Genomic DNA, 16775 nt, shown 5'->3' with positions numbered 1-16775 from the left:
ATTTTAGCCGGCGTGAAGGTATTTCGGGAAGACCCCGTACCTGTAATTCCTTCTGCAGATATGAAAAGGAGTTCTGTAAGCACAATACCCTATAGCACTGTACTTTATTATCTAATTCTGAGATTAACACCAGATTCTCATTAGTTTAAGATAATGACATATTGTAATGTTAATTGGAATAAGGAAAAATAACTACCTTTCTTTCAATGTTATTTAAGCTAACTTCATTCTTATGTAATGCAGTTATATAAACACGTACAAATTTAGAAACCATGTGTTAGATAAAGTAGAATTCTAAAATGATTCGATTGATTACTCGGGAAGCTGTTTCTTTTATCCATATGAGCCATCACTTTCCATTTCCATCCAACTGCTTCTATATACATCTGTCTCTCTACTTTAAAAACTCAGAATCATCTCAGTATGCCGAGACTAATTGCACACATTATACAATAGAGAAGACATTTGTGTGCATACTTAAATACTCAATGTAAAGCAAGCCATTAAAGCATATTTATTTTAAATTGCAGAAACAAAGAATAAATAAAAACACAATACAGAAGAATTGCTGCCAAAAAGGAAATTTCTGCTGAAATGTGTGATTCACCCTAAACTTTGAAATTACATATTATATCACCAAATCTCACCAGTGGCATAATTATAGAGGAAGCAGGCCCAATGTTGGCAGAGGGGCACACTAGCACCTCTGAAGATTCTTTTGTTGGGGGGGGGGGGACTGTGTTTGCTTGTTTTGCCTATGAAGCTCATACAACCTTCATGAAATGAAACATCCTAGAAAGAAAGAAGAAACATCCTAGAAAGAAAGAAGTAGATCCAGATTCTTGCCTGAAAAGTGCACTGCTACAACACCCCAAATCTCCCTGTGTTCACTGCACTTATACACCTGACCTACTAGGGGTCTTTTACAACCACTGCAGTCCAGCAAATTATCTTACATTTGCACCTTTCATTAAAGGTAATAGGCAATCCTCACACTTCTGTATAGTTATGCTAGGTGCAGCGAAGACCTCCCTGCCGTCCAATCCGAATTGAGTGCTGCTGCAACTTTTGACGCAGGGGAACCCTAGAACCAGGTCCGGACTAAGAATTAAAATAGGCCCTGGCATTTCAGGTACATAGATGCCTAATCAGAGGCCCAAACAGCCCTCACCAGCCCACTAAATACTGACTTTCTATGGGATCTTATTGCAGCCCCTCTGGCATTTGCCAGAACACAGATTGCCAGTCCGGGCCTGCCTAGAGCTACCACCTACTCCTGACCGGGCAGCCTAAAGAATCAAGGGCAGACATCACTTGCACACTGAACGGATATTTGCTTATGCTAAATGATCCGTCACCGAGAGTCTGATGTAAGCATTGCCTCCAGTTACAAAAAAGACAGATGCTTTCAGATTTATCAGTCACTTAATTCCAATGAGCAAAATATTTGTCTCAATCACTAAATTAAAACGTGCATCTGGATTAATGATTTCGTGGGCTGTTGCTCAGCACTACTACTGAGTTGTAACACCCCAAGGAACAAGATGATGTGCGTCTGCAGTTGAAATGACTCGCTGATCTTCTTTGATAAATGTGTCAAATTTTAAACCTTGTTTTAACAGTTGGGAAAGTGTTAATAAATAGGATATCTTCTGGATTCCACATTTCAATTTGTGTTAAATACAAATCTATTTAAAGCAGGCCACAAATGTGATCCATCTTAAATGAGCTCCTGATTTTCCAGTGCCAACAGCAATAATCATTACACAAGCACCTCTTAATTCTTTGGAGTTTTGTTTATCATTGGCTGAGCTTTCAAAGTAGCAACTTCCTTTTAATATATAACATGCCTTATGGAAACAGTAGTATTTCAACAGTGACAACGTTTATTGCATTAACAGAAAATATGCATCATAACAAAATTATACAGGTGCATAAATTTGGGCACCCCAACAGAGATATTACATCAATACTTAGTAAACCATGATACTGAACAATCTTTGTTTCCAGATCTTTCAAGAGTTGCTTTGAGGATCCCATGCTGTCACTCTTCAGAGGAGAGTCAAACAGAAGCACAACTTGCAATTGGCCACATTAAATACCCTTTCTCATGATTGGACACACCTGCCTATGAAGTTCAAGGCTTAACGAGCTAATCCAACCAATTTGGTGTTGCCAGTAATCAGTATTGAGCAGTTACATGCATTCAAATTAGCAAAATTACTGGCACAGCCAGTTTTTCACATTTGATTTAATTTCATACAACTGAATACTTCTTCACTAAAAATCTTTGTTCAGAAAACACCCCAGTACTCAGATGTTCCTGGAAATGAAAGACATACCACAGTTATCTTCTTTGCTGAAAGTGGCGTAAATTATTATGCAGGCTGAGAGAGGTTCCCAAACATTTTCATATGACTGTATTAGTTATGTGCGGGATGTGCATTTGAAGGTGGCGGGCGGGGAGAGCAGGAGAAGAGCTCAACCCCGAGGAGCACTGCGAGGTCGACCGGAAAAGGGTTCCGCGGGTATCGGGTCGGCCCACAGATAACTAGACTGTATATATATATATATATATATATAATATATACACACATACACAGATAAACAGTACCATAAACAGAAGATTTTAGTTGCACAAATCAAGGTAAACAACCATGAGAGAGACGGAGATCATTATGTTTTTTTAAAATGCAAGAAAATGTGTAAAAAATCTTGATCTCTCTCCTGTTTTTATTGCCTCAATTTGCGTGATTATGGTCTTCATTGGTTGGTAAATCATTCCCTTAGCATAAAAGTTGGTAGTAGAGCAATGTAAACTTTGAAACATAAAAGGTGATATGAGGGTGTGATACCACTAATCTTTGAGCAGTCCAGTGCTTAACTGACAACCCAAAGACACCAAGGTCATACCAAGAGTTGTGTAGAGCGCTAACATTTTTTTTTTTTGGAGTGTTCGTTGCCTCACAATTATATTTTAATAAGGGAAAACCCTTGTTTACATGTTGGCTCTGTGTATTAACTGCTAGGAGTACAGGACCCATCAAATAATGATGTTAATATTTTTTCCAAGTGGAATAAACCCAAATGCCACATATATGAGTATAAACACTGTGTTTGCCACTTACTTATGTATCGCTGCCAGTATTGTTGAAACACAACTTAGCAAAGTATATTTATCACACAATAAATATTTTTAAAGGACCAACACATTCCAAAGCAATATAGTATTTCTGGATTACTTTTACCTCATCATGCAGTTTTGTCAGATTACTTGACAAAAACAGCCCTGCTTTATAACTTGAGATTCTATCTGTCTTCTTTAACAAAGCATTCTCTAATGTACCTACTGTAGCTCTGCCAAGGAGATAGCTACACTGCGTAAAATAATTACATTGATCAGCTGGGGAAGCAGAGGACTGCATGCCAGCTGAACTAGTTGGCAAACTCATAAGCTGGGAAAGCTCAAAGGCTCTCCTGGAAACAGGGGAGTCTTTCTGGAAAAACACCTGCTAGTGTGGCTGCAGGCAGGTCATAGCAAAATTAAGCCCTGTATAGAATTTTCAGCTACTGGCTCCATCTGCATCCAAATAAACAATCCATTCAACAAATCCAAAGGGGTTTTTCCCAAATCTGCAATTACTTGACTTGTCCATTAAGAATTTTTAAAGTAAATGGATTGCATGGCAATAAGAACACCCAGGCATTGATATATATTATACAGAGTGTTGAAATGAATTCTATCTGTGTCCAACCTTAATTGCTGAATTAGTGAAATTGGAATACAAGGCAAGGAAGAGAAAGAAAACACCCATTAACGATTAAAGTATGTAATTTTTTTTCAAAAGAGAATACCTTAAGTAACAAAAACCAGCACGGACAGAGACGGTGGCTTGATTTACCAACATAGGTGCTAAATGGCACCAATGCAATTACCGATAGCAACCAATCAGAACTTTGTGTTTAGCAGTAATGAAAGATGAAGGAACTATGTTTTGTATATTGTTATGGTAAAGTGTAGTTTGGGCACAAAAGAAACTTCCAAGTTTGGGTATTGGTTCACCTGGAAGGTTTCAGCAGAAGGTTAGAGGTCTAAAGTAACTTGGAGCTGTGTGGTACCAGGCAACCAGTACCAGTGGTGCCTGTGTGATGGTGTAGGTCAGTGCTGTTCAACTGGTGGCCCGGGGGCTTCATCTAGCCTGCTGTGACTGCTTAGCTTTAAAAGGTATCAGTACTGAGAATAACTGGCCCCTGCATTGTTTACACCTTAAATTCAGACTGTAAACTCCTGCTTTGTTCACACCTGAAACCCCCCTGCATTGCTCACACCTGTGACACCTCTGTTGTTCACATCTCAGACCCAGACTGAAAGTGCCCATATTGTTCACACCTCATACAAACAGCTGGAGGGGCACCATGCATTGTGTCACTGTATGTATCACAGTATGAAGATCTTAAGAGTGGTCCTGATAGCTTTCCCTGGCTCCCTGTGTATATCATACTCTGCCTGCCCTTTGCTCCGTGTGTGCCATACTCTGCCTTTCCTATGCTCTGTGTGTGCACAGCATCAAACTGGCCGCAGAAGCAAAGCTCCCTCCAGCCCCCCTGTTTAAGCCACAACCACCGTCTGCCCCCATGCCTAGCTTCTTCCTCTTGCAGCTGTGCCATGGGCTAGGGAGGGAGGTCAGAAGCCATGCTGAAGGCTTTGAGCAGGGAGTGGGGCTGGGCCAGCAGGGCCCACTAGGTTTTTCCGACCCTGTGTGTTTCTTATTCTGCATGCTCTATGCTACCTGTGTGCCATACTCTGCCTGCCCTATGCTCCCTGTGTGTGCCATACTTTGCCTGCCCTACGCTACCTGTGGGACGTGAGCCTTGTATTTGTTCTGGGGGTTTGTTAGCATTTGGAAACTGTAGTTAGGGGCCCCTAAAATGTTTAAAAATGTGCTGGAGGTGCTGCGTTATTCACACAGGTGGAGAAGGCATATGGATTCAAGGGTTTATTTAAAGGTATGACTTACATTTTTCACATATGAGTGATGTCCCTGTGAGCACCAGCCATTTGGTTTTTATGGTATGCTACCACCATTAATGTGGACATGGTCTTAAAAGTTCTTGTGGTAACATGGGTGTGTTTTAAACACAGGGGGTGGACAACACTGGCTTCCAGTATCGTCCCTCCACCCTGTAGGCCATAAAAACTCTGGCCCTCGGTATGACAGAAGTTGGACAGCACTGGTGTAGGGGATTACTCAAATATTCCAGGGCCAAATCTACCTCGAATCTGCATTGTTGCAGTGAATGGGTGCATGTAGGCATGGGGGAAAACCATGGTGAGCTCCTGAGGATGAGAGAGATGCAACTCTTTAGCTGCATGACAAATGTAAGTAATGTAAGTTCTGCAATGAATGTTACATGCTGGTTCACTGGAAAGTGTATACAACCGACAACAGTAAAGGCCTGAAATTTTATTTCTAAGTGGGTGTCCCAATTATGTCTAACAAGCTAAAAATCTGACCAAAAGTAATTGCTGCTAATTACAAATAATTGATTGCTATGGTTGACAACAATAATGCAATGTAGCACCAGTGTTAGTACATTTCTGAGTCATGTTAATTCTGTATTAGATTACAAAATGAAAATAAATAAATCTGCATACTTCATTGTGCCAAATGATGTGTTCTCAAAAGTCTCCTAAAACAAGTAAGCTTGCACGGATCAAAAAAAAATCTAATCCTTAGTACAGAATAATGTAACAATCCCTTAAATAATATATGGGATAATGTATCTCCTGTGGTCCTTAAAAAAAAGGATATAATAATTCACAGAGGCATTCAGTGACTATATAGAACAGCAGAGTGAGTCTATGTAGGTCAGGAACTTCAAAGCGACTTGTAATATCCTTCAAGTGTTCAACAGCAAGAATGTCTATTCTCTGTTTTAATGCTAGGGTGCTATGGGTCATTTCTGCTGCTTTAAGTATAAAAGGTTTAAGTGTGAGCTCAGCTCTTCTTTTTCGTGAGATAATATGCTCGGAAGTTAACTAATAATCACACAGCAGTATCATCAAAACATATTAATTATTTGTTAGATAAATTACCCCTATAGTAAAGCGTAAGGATATCAGATGTACCCTTATACAGGCTATAGAGCCTATATCAAGGATACTTTACATAAGGCCCCATTTATTAAACCTCAAATTTTTTCTGGATGTGTTTTTAAGGGGAAAACCCAGAATGTTTTGAGATTTATTCAATGGCAGTCATCCCTGAAGATGTTTCTAGACATTGTGATCCGCACTGGTTTTCGTCAGATAAAGTCGAGTTTTCGCTGAGATAATTCGACAAAGTTGAGTTTTCGGAGCATCAATCGAATGATTCAAATTGACGCATGAATCTGCTGTGATGTTATTTCGCACCAACTTTTTCAAGAAGAAATATTGTGGCTGGGAGTTAGGTAGACTTTGTTTAAATAAAACTCGACCTTTAGTAAATACTCCCCATAGTGTTGACATATTCCTTGGAGATTTAGAGAGATTATGCATCACTCACATCAGTGCCTCCCTGCCCAGTGGAGCTTACAATCTAAGGTTCCTATTGCATTCATACACACTAAGGTCAGTTTAATCAGGACCTACGTTTTCCAAAACTGCAATGCAGCAGGCTACATTATTAGTTATCAAATGCTTTTTATTTATTTATTTTTGTAGTCCTCCCTTCCGAGCAGTGAACCTACATTAACATCCAATGCAATCTAGCATCAGTGGGCAGGTGCAAGCAGGCCATGGGCATGAGGTGCCCACAGGAGGCACTGTGTGTGCCAGGCCCCTTCAAAGATTTTTTGCAGGAGGGCTTGAACGTTTCTAGTAACATGTCTTATTTTGAACCTTTAGGCTAGTGTCACACATTGCACACCGACAGGTAGAACCATCAGAGCATTCTAAAAACAGAGCAACGCGAAGTGGATCCAAATGTCTCCTCTGTAAATCCCGCAACATGTGACAATAGGACATTAAAGGAACAGTTACACCAAAACATTAAAATATTTTATAGTAATTAAGATGCTATATACGGTTGTCCTGCTCTGGTAAAACTGGTGTGTTTACAACAGAAACACGACTATAGTTTATATAAACAAACTGCTATCTAACCATGGGGGCAGCCATTCAAGCACAGGTTACAGAGATAACGAGAAGCCCTGTAGAATCACACTGTTTTTTATAGAGATTATCTGCTATCCTGTGCCTTTTCTCCTTTTTCTGCTTTGAATGGCTGCCCCCGCGACTGCACAGCAGCTGGTTCATATAAACTATAGTAGAACCTCTGCAGCAAACACACCAGTTTTACAGTGCAGGGCAACAGTACATTGTATTTTCATTACTTTAGAACATTTATATTTTTTGGTGTTACTGTTCCTTTAAGGACATACTAGTTAGTGATACATTTTTTTACAGATGTCTACAGTTAACCCATGTAACTACTGACCAGTTAATAACTTTCTGTCTCCTCTTAAGGGCAGTTGCCCTTAAAGGGGATCTATCGCAAAAATGAAAATGTAATACAAGCTTTATCTTGCTGAAATAAGGAACTTTTCTAAATATAAACAATAACTTTTTTATGAAATAAGCAAGTAACTCTTCCCCCATCCTTTGGGGGGGTTGCAACCTTAACCCAGGTGCTTACTCGTTAAAAATAACCGTCTCTGATCGAAATCCTATTTCTCTGCATGCAGGGTGTTTGCCAAAGTCTGCTGTTTTGTTATCTTTTGCTTGTGCTGGAATTGGTTTTTTGAGTTATTCTGCTAAGAAATGGAGCCCCCCTAAAAAATGTATTAGACCTACCTGTCACTTAAAATCTGACCCAGAACTCAGCATGAAGAGAGCATGGAGAGTGACAGGTTGTGGAGAGTGAGATACTAAAGAGTAACTTTATTATTTCTTAAACGGTACACAATTTTTAATTGATTGTATTTAGAAAGTGTTTCATTTCAGTGAGATGCCGCTTATATTAAATTTGCATTTTTGCAACAGATCCCCTTTAAGAGGGTAGAACAGCCCTCCACAGACTATTACGGAGATCTGCCTGATAATGCACTAGTTTGAGATTCTCTGATTAAATGTGTGCAAGAGTAAAATATAGGGTGCATGGACATAGAGTATACCAAAAAGTTAACATGTACCTACACAATCACCTGATTTGCACCTAGTGATTTGCCATTACTGGTACCGTGTGCCACCGTGCAGAATTCTGCCAATATGGCACTGGAATTCTGGAAAAAAACTACTTTTACGATTTACATCCATTTTAGCCCTTACGTTGGTAAATAAGCCCTATCATTTCTGGAACTTCTTTATTCTATTCCTTTTATATTAGATTCATATCTTGGTGAAGTGATTTATAGATTGGACAGATTTGTCCAATACCAATCTTATTAGTAATATATTATATAGTAATATAAATTGTTAATATATTGCTATAAATCATTTAAAGTTCCTGTTCGCGGACTGAAACTTTTCTTGATATTTTTGTATTGATCTTCCTAGCCCAAAGGCACATGCGGGCATGTATGTTTAATGCTTACAGTTTAGATGATACTGTAAAAGCTGGATAGATTTAATAATTCTATTGACTTGTTTTTTTGTACTTCAAGACTTAATATATGTACTACATTTGTTATAAGGACAGCAAGGTTAAGTTTGAAAGCCTGGCGTGAGCATCCCTTTGTGACCCTGTTAAGTCTTGCTGGACTGTGTGTCTTTAAAGGGGAACTATCGCGAAAATTTTATATAAGCTTCCTCATACTAAAGTAAGAGATTTTCTAAATCTAATCAATTAAAAATTCTGCACAAATTTTTAATTGATTGTATTTAGAAAGTTTCTTATTTCAGTATGCTGAAGCTTATCATTTTCACAATAGTTCCCCTTTAAAGTCTATGTATCTGGAGCTTTAATAACCAATTCCCCTTTTCCTTCCAAGTGCACAAAACAGAGACACTGTGATTGGGACTGTAAGAGCATTGGAATACGAGTGGCTTGGTGTCTCTGAAATTAATTGTAGTTTTCTTATAACAAATGTTTTTATCACAGCATTCCATTGTACCTAGGCAGTTCTTGGGAGCGGCTACCAAAATAATGGTCTTTTGCTCTGTTTGAAATGTTTGTATATCGAGAGCCTGTTCTCTTTATATGTTTTCTTTTGGTTACCCTTGTTTGGCTGAACAAGATTAACCAGGGGAGAAGGTAGGGTACACAAAGAGTTAGATCCCCTGCTAGTTTAGAAAGTCCTGGTTAGCTGTACAGTTACTAGTCCCTGCCCATATTAAATTTAGGGTAGGGAGTATATAGCATTTACTCTTTGAACTCCACCCGTTACCTGGAGTGGAGTTGCTGGGGAGCCTGGAGCTCAAGGCCCATCAAGAAGTGATGTGCCCTAAAACAAGTGCCAGACATGGTGAATTCTCAGCATGTGGCGAAAGGCAGGGCAAGAATATACCCGTACGCTCCTAAAAGCTTCTTGATGCCCCTGCGTTAGCCTGGTTGCAGGCACACAATGTTTCAGCACAAAAACGCTCAAGTTTGTACTTTGTCGCCTAAATCCTCTACATGTGTCTGCACCTGAGCCGATGCAGTGGCTCCGGGTGCAGGCACAAATAGGGGTAGATTCTCGGCTTGTGTTTATACACAGGCCAAGAATACTCTATGGGGCCCATTTAATTAGCTCGAGTGAAGGAATAGAAGAAAAAATACTTTGAATTTCATATGGTCGAATATGGCTACTTCGACCATCGAATGGACTACTTTGACCTTCGACTTCGAATCGAACTAAAAATCGTCCTTCGATCGAACGTTTTTTCCTTCGATCGTATCGATATTCGAAGTCGAAGGATTTACATTCGGCAGTCGAATATCGAGGGTTAATTAACCCTCGATATTCGACCCTATGTAAATCTGCCCCTATGTGTTGCACTAGCCTAAGGGGAACAAGACCCACAGTAAAGTCAGGGAAAGGGACCTTGTGACACGAGGTATAGACAATGGATAACAGATCCTGCAATAAAACACTCCAGGAGTATAAGATAGACAAAGCAGTTAGAAAGAGAAGCCTGTGCTCCACTGAAATGTGTAGGCAAGTTCCCCAGGTAGTACTCACCAAGTGAAGGGAATTCAGTTTGATCCTTTGGAGCACCCTTGAGGCAGTCCATGTCACTGGGTGAATACCTGCAGTATGTGAGTAAAGCCTAAGAGAATTTGGTGTATATTATTCCACTGTAGCGCATACTGAATTTACTGAGAAGCATGTAAAAGAGCAAAATATTTGCTTTCATTGTATCACTTAAAATGTCAGTTACATAACCTCTGAACTGCTTACACCGGTTTGCAGAGGCAAGGGATATACTAAGACAGGCAAGAGAAGAAAAAGTACAGATAAACCTTTAAAACAGTCAGGAATGCATAGAAAAATAAAAGATAAAATCACATTATTATAAGAAAGGATGGTATATAATTCCCCTCTCCCTGATCAGTCACTCTTCCAATTGTTTGTATCAAGGATGCCCCTAGTAAATTATTTCCATTTATGCTAGGGCATAACTCACCCACATCTTACATTAATTTCCTTTTATACACATGTAATAAAAAGTGCTGTCAACCTGTAGAATTTACTGCAAACTAGACTTCTATCTCAGAATAATATCCTTGGTAAGGACAGCTCGTGTATATATTGGTATGTATAAGTGTAAATATTGCATGTAATAATGACAATGGGCCATACATTATTTTATGGTGACTAGTCAGAGATAATAATATAATATAATAATATAATGTAAACAATTTTACAAATGAAGGAAGAGTGTTTGAATTGTTTTTAATGTGGATCCACTGCCCTACACATGTGGATTATGTGGCACTCAACATGGGTCTGTGGGCAATGCTAGTCAGACAGGTAAACAACGAGCTTTTGGTGGGGAGGGGACAAGGGCCAGGTTAGGGGTAGGATAGTATGTGTCTAGCGCCCCTGCACACTACGCACAAGCCTCTTCTGCCTACCCCTAGTTCTATCAGTCTGTGGGATGTGATCAGCAAGTGCTCTGGCTGTGCTTTAAAACCCAGAAGGTGAAGTTTGAGGAATTTGGGGGTTGGCCCTCTTGGTGTGTTAGGGTTGCCACCTGGCTGGTATTTTTACCGGCCTGGCCAGTAAAAATGTTGCTTAATGTCAATGTTATTTATAGGGAAAAACCATAAAAATATAGGAAGGCCGGTATTTTTTTCCAGAAAAGGTGGAAACCATGGTGGCACAGAAGCAGTTGTTGGGGGGTGCTCAGCCTAAAAGGCCAGTACAGTTTTTTTTCTTACATCTGTAACCAGGGTCGCCACATTTTGTTACAGGCTATACTGGCTGGAAAGGAAATATGGTTAGCCAAAGACATAAGGAGTGAATGGTGGGGCCCATGGAGTGGAAGCCATGATATAAAGTTGAAGCAGATTAGGCTGGGATTTGGAAACCTGGGCAGCATTATAATGGTGGCGAATCATCAAGTTTATTTCAGGAGATTAAAAACATTTCAATCCTGCCGCGTTTCATAGTCAGGATTGAAATGTTTTAATCTGCTGAAATAAACTTGATGATTTTACCCCACGAGTGGACTATGGAGTGCTTGTCAACATTTCTGGTTTCAAATGCACATCACCTACAGCTACGGGTTCGGGGCGATGCACCCAGGCCACTCATCTACCTTGGCGAGTGCGGCTTTTCCTAAACCTTTATATATTGAATGAAGAGTGTTGCAAACCCAAGAGCGTGGGACCTGGGGTATATACACCCAGGTGATCGGCTAAAAAGGGTGAGCACGTTAATGGCTAGAAGGAGGCTATTAGTTGTTTCTAAAAAAAATACTAAAAAATACAAAAATTATAATAGTGGGATGGAGATATCCCCCCGAAAGATTATTTAAGTATACTAATGCCTTATAAGAATTACAGGTTGGAATTGAGATTATTCTTATAGATGAAATTTGTAATACAAGCCTCACAGCAAACGAGTGCACTACTATAGAATATATCATGAAAATATAAATTTGTAGAGCAAAACTAGGTTTCCTTCCCAGGATTCCTTCTAATTTGCATATAAATGAGGAAAGGGCCTCCACATTCTAAATGTTTTTCATGCAGGTAAACAATACGAGACCATAATCACTGGTTATGATGCATGGATAATGGAAACTCATCAGTTTAGGTCCTACAGGAATTGTTGTGCCTGACAACAGTCCCCATAGTATTGCAGCATGTCAGTCTTTCCATTAACAACACTGATGCATTTCACGGCCTTTGAATGCAGTTACTGTGTGTTGTGTGTGTATATATGCTCTTTCCTACCCTGTTCTGCAACATGGATTACTTTCTTCTGCGGGAACGAAATGCATCAGGCAATTTTTCAATGTTTAATGTGAAATAAAGGATTTGATTTTTATCTGGTGTGCAAGCCTTCAATATATAAAAGGTAGTGGAATCTCCCTTAGCAATGTGTTTTGGGTAGGGATGCACCAGATCCAGGATTCGGTTCGGGATTCGGCCTTTTTCAGCAGGATTCGGCCGAATCCTAATTTGCATATGCACGTAAAAAATGTTTTCCCCTTTCCACCCCTAATTTGCATATGCAAATTAGGATTCGGTATTCAGCCGAATCCAAAATAGTGGATTCGGTGCATCCCTAGTTTTGGGGCGTTTTTGCTCCAGGACCACCACAAGATTTTAGTGAATTATTGACTATTTTACACTGTTTCTGTGCTAGTGATACTGAGCACCACTACAGCGTTCTCCTCTGCTAACATGGGAGTTGGGGATTTGGCTATACGGGGTGATTTCACTTTTCATCCTAATTGTGGATTGTTTTCTCTCTCCTCTAACATTTGACCTAGTTCAAGTATAGTAATTAATGACTGCATGTCATGTATCAATTTCTATATTATCATTTAGGTTCCTTGTCATATATTGCCCAGTGCACTGGATAGAGCACTGGCCCTAAATTGCAACATTTTGCTCTAAATCCTTTTGGATGCTAGCTATTTCCAATGGAAATTCTGTCATGATTTTTATGGTGTAGTTTGTATTTCTAAATTGTTTACACTGCAAATAATTCACAATGCCATGTAAAATTATAATTTATAATATTGGTGTGTAGGCAGCCATCTCAGGTCATTTTGCCTGGTGCTTTCAGAAAGAGCCAGCACTTTAGGATGGAACTGCTTTCTGGCAGGCTGTTAGTTTCTCCTACTTAATGTAACTGCATGTGTCTCAGTGGGACTTTTTACTATTGAGTGTTCTTAGATCTACCAGGGAGCTGTTATCTTGTGTTAGGGAGCTGGTTACCTTCCCTTGTTGTTAGGGTCAGGCCACAAGAGCATAATTCGGGGAGATTAGTAGCCCCAGCGAAAAATCTCCTCTTCTTCGGGGCAACAATCTCCCCAAACTGCCTTCCCCCTGACCTCCGCTGGGGAAGGCACACGCGGCAATTCGTTTTCCGAAGTCACCCAAAGTTTCCTCGTGAGGCAGGAGGAAGGCAGTTCGGGGAGATTGTCGCCGCGAAGAATAGGAGATTTGTCGTTGGGGTGACTAATCTCCCCGAATCTGCTTGTGTGGCCAGACCCTTAGGCTGCAGGAGGGAAAGGGGGGGGGGTGATATCACTCCAACTTGCAGCACAGAACTAAAGAGTGACTGAAGTTTATCAGAGCACAAGTCACATGACTGGGTGCAGCTGTGAAACTGACAATATGTATAGCCCCATCAGATTTCAAAATTAAATATAAAAAAATCTGTTTGCTCTTTTGAAAAACGATTTTCAGTGCAGACTTCTGCCGAAGCAGCACTATTAACTGATGCGTTTTGAAAAAAAACAGGTTTTCCCATGACAGTATCCCTTTAACATATCGGTAACATCAAAAGGCTCAGCACCACTTTGCTTTTATGCCAATGCCACCAATTCTATGGCAGGAAGCACCAAAAGGGTAAAATTGTGCTTGACAAAAATACATACTGTTTCCCTAGTCAAGCAAAAATAGGTGTGCCATTTTATAATCAAAAAAAAAAAATCCTTTATTGACATCAAAAAAACCTAAGCCATCTAACCAGAGAAATGCACTTAGGCTGTGTCAAGGTTGGAGTAAGGTAACAGAAATAAGATGAGGGAATAGGAAGATAAAAGGTTGTGTGCTCTGAAATGTACATTGAATTATACCTTTCTGCTCAACAAATGAATCATCTAGTCTGGAATGAGTCAATATAAGCAGCTGGATGTTGGAAGGAAAACCATACTGAAATTATGTACTGTAGTTCATAGCAAATTCAATTTTAAAAACATTGCTAAGATGACCAATTCCACCAAGATATACTAAAATTGCTCATTGATTTGGGCCTTACTGGGTGCTACACTCCTGGGATCCCTGCAGAGTCTGCCTCCTCAATAGCTACACCCTGATGGAAACAAACAGCGTTATTGGGTCCCTTACTCCTCCACTGTTTCTTATTAAATATCAACTTAATTGGTGTAGATACAGAAGAATATATATATGTTTTAATCTAATAAAAAACAAACGTATTTCCCATGGTGCTATGATAACAATTAATCCGTCAAGTTTACTTAACCTCCTTACCCAGCGAAGTATATAAATTATACCTGCTTATCTGGGGCATCTATAGTAAAATAGCAGCAGGTTAGTGAAGAAGACACAGAGTGAAATGCATCTGGCTTCTGGATGCTTCCAGGCACGGATAATCACTGGAGCTTAACTAAAAGTGACTCCCTTGAGTTGGGAAACTGCAGTTCACAGCTTCAGCAAATTCAAAGTTGACTCTAAAAGAGGTTATTTACAACCACTTGTGCAGTTGTGGTTCTGCAAATTTCCCTGCAATGAGTCATGCTGCACCCATTAATTAAAGGTACTTGTGTCTAGGGGGCTCTTTACACTCAGAGGCACATTTATCAAGGGTCGAATTTCAAAATCATGCGAGTTTTTTTGAAAACTCCCATAAACTCGAAATTCGACCAATCAAAATGTATTATAAAAATCATATTTTTTTTAAACTTAGGTGAATAGGATCCACCTGATAACTCAGAAAAAAACTCGAATGTCAGGAAGGCTGCAAACATGATCCCTGAACGTCTTCCATTGACATAAACAGCAATTTGGCAGGCTTTAGGTGGTGAATACTCAAATTTGAGTTCTTAAAGGGCCAGAGTATAATAAATCTCAAAAATCAAATTCACATTTTTTGAAAAACTTTGACCATAATCGAAATTTCAATTCGACCCTTGATAAATCTGCTCCTTAGTTGCTATAGTTGCTCTCAGTACCACTCAATCCTTTCTAATTCAAATTTAGGGTTGCCACCTGACCTACCCAGTAAAACACCTGCCAAGGCCAGAGCCAGTATTACAAATTACGGGCAGTATACATATATGGGACCTATTATCCAGAATGCTCGGGTCCTGGTGTTTTCTGGATAATGGGTCTTTCTGTAATTTGGATCTTCATAACTTAAGTTGACTAAAAGATCATGCAAACGTCAAATATAGCTGAATAGACTAGTGTTGCCTCTAATAAGGATTATTTTTTACCTTATTTTGTACAAGGTACTTAATAATTAATTATTTGGATAACATGGAGTATATGGGAGACAGCCTTTCCACACTTCTGAGCTTTCGGGATAACAGTTTCCGGATAACAGATCCCATTCTTGTAGTAGCCAGTAAAAACACCCTTTTAAGTTCAGTCCTTGGCCCACCCCCATAAGCCCGCAATCCACCCAGAATTCCCCGATGTTATCTTTTAGTATGTTATAGAATGTCAATTCTAAGCAACTTTTCAATTGGTCATTTTTTTATAGCTTTTGAAAAATTTGCCTTCTTCTTCTGGCTCTTTCTAGCATTCAAATGTGGGGTCACTGACCCCAGCAGCCAAAAAAAACTATTGCTCTGCCAGGCTACAATTCTATTGTTACTTTTTATAACCCGTTTTTCTATTCAGGTCTTCTACTATTTATATACCTGTCTCTCATTCAACCCCCCCCCCCGGTTAAGGTAATCTGGGCACTAGCAACCAGACAGCTGCTGAAACTCCAAACTGAAGAGCTGCTAAACAAATAGTGCAATCATTTAAAAACACAAAAAAAAAAATTAAGACCAATTGCAAATTGTCTCAGAATATTACTCTCTACAACTCAAAAGTGAACAACCACTTTAAGACGTCCATGATGTCCTAGCTCCACCCCCTTTCATCATCACAACATCCCTTTTACATCACAGACCACCCTATTTGTCACCACCCCCATTGCTTGCTTTAAAGTTTTTAAAGGGGGCAACCCTACAAATCCCAATCAAATGCACTTCCACTTATTGATACAGGGGAACCCGGAAGCTACAGTACCACCACCTCCAAACCACACAGTAACTCAGGGATCCCACAGAACCATGTATCATTCGCAGAAATACAGCCATATCACTGTCACACCAACTGCCACCAATGAGGACAACGGGACTTTTGCCAATTGTATTGCAATGGCAATACAGAAAAAGTATATATTTGTATACGGGGGGTGGTCACAAAGAGAGGTAGTGCTAAAGGACAGTTTTGATTTTTTAAAACCCACCTTAACTATGTATTTGTATATAAAACTGTTGCAATATATTCTATAATTTGGTATCTCAGCATTCTTCATCCCCTTTATATTATTATTTATTTTTATTATAAATATTTATTTATATTTAGTAAACAGGATAACAAAAG

The 16775-nt window shown here is 39.5% G+C and overlaps 1 protein-coding gene across 2 annotated transcripts in view; it reads right to left on the bottom strand.

Annotated features, from left to right (window-relative positions):
* macrod1.L (MACRO domain containing 1 L homeolog) overlaps window positions 1-16775 on the bottom strand; it is a 436504-nt gene that overhangs the window by 349029 nt on the left and 70700 nt on the right.

This window comes from Xenopus laevis, chromosome 4L, assembly GCF_017654675.1.
Source record: "Xenopus laevis strain J_2021 chromosome 4L, Xenopus_laevis_v10.1, whole genome shotgun sequence".
Taxonomy (NCBI): domain Eukaryota; kingdom Metazoa; phylum Chordata; class Amphibia; order Anura; family Pipidae; genus Xenopus; species Xenopus laevis.
The sequence above is the reverse complement of the archived record's forward strand: the minus strand, read 5'-3'. Positions and strand labels throughout refer to the sequence as shown.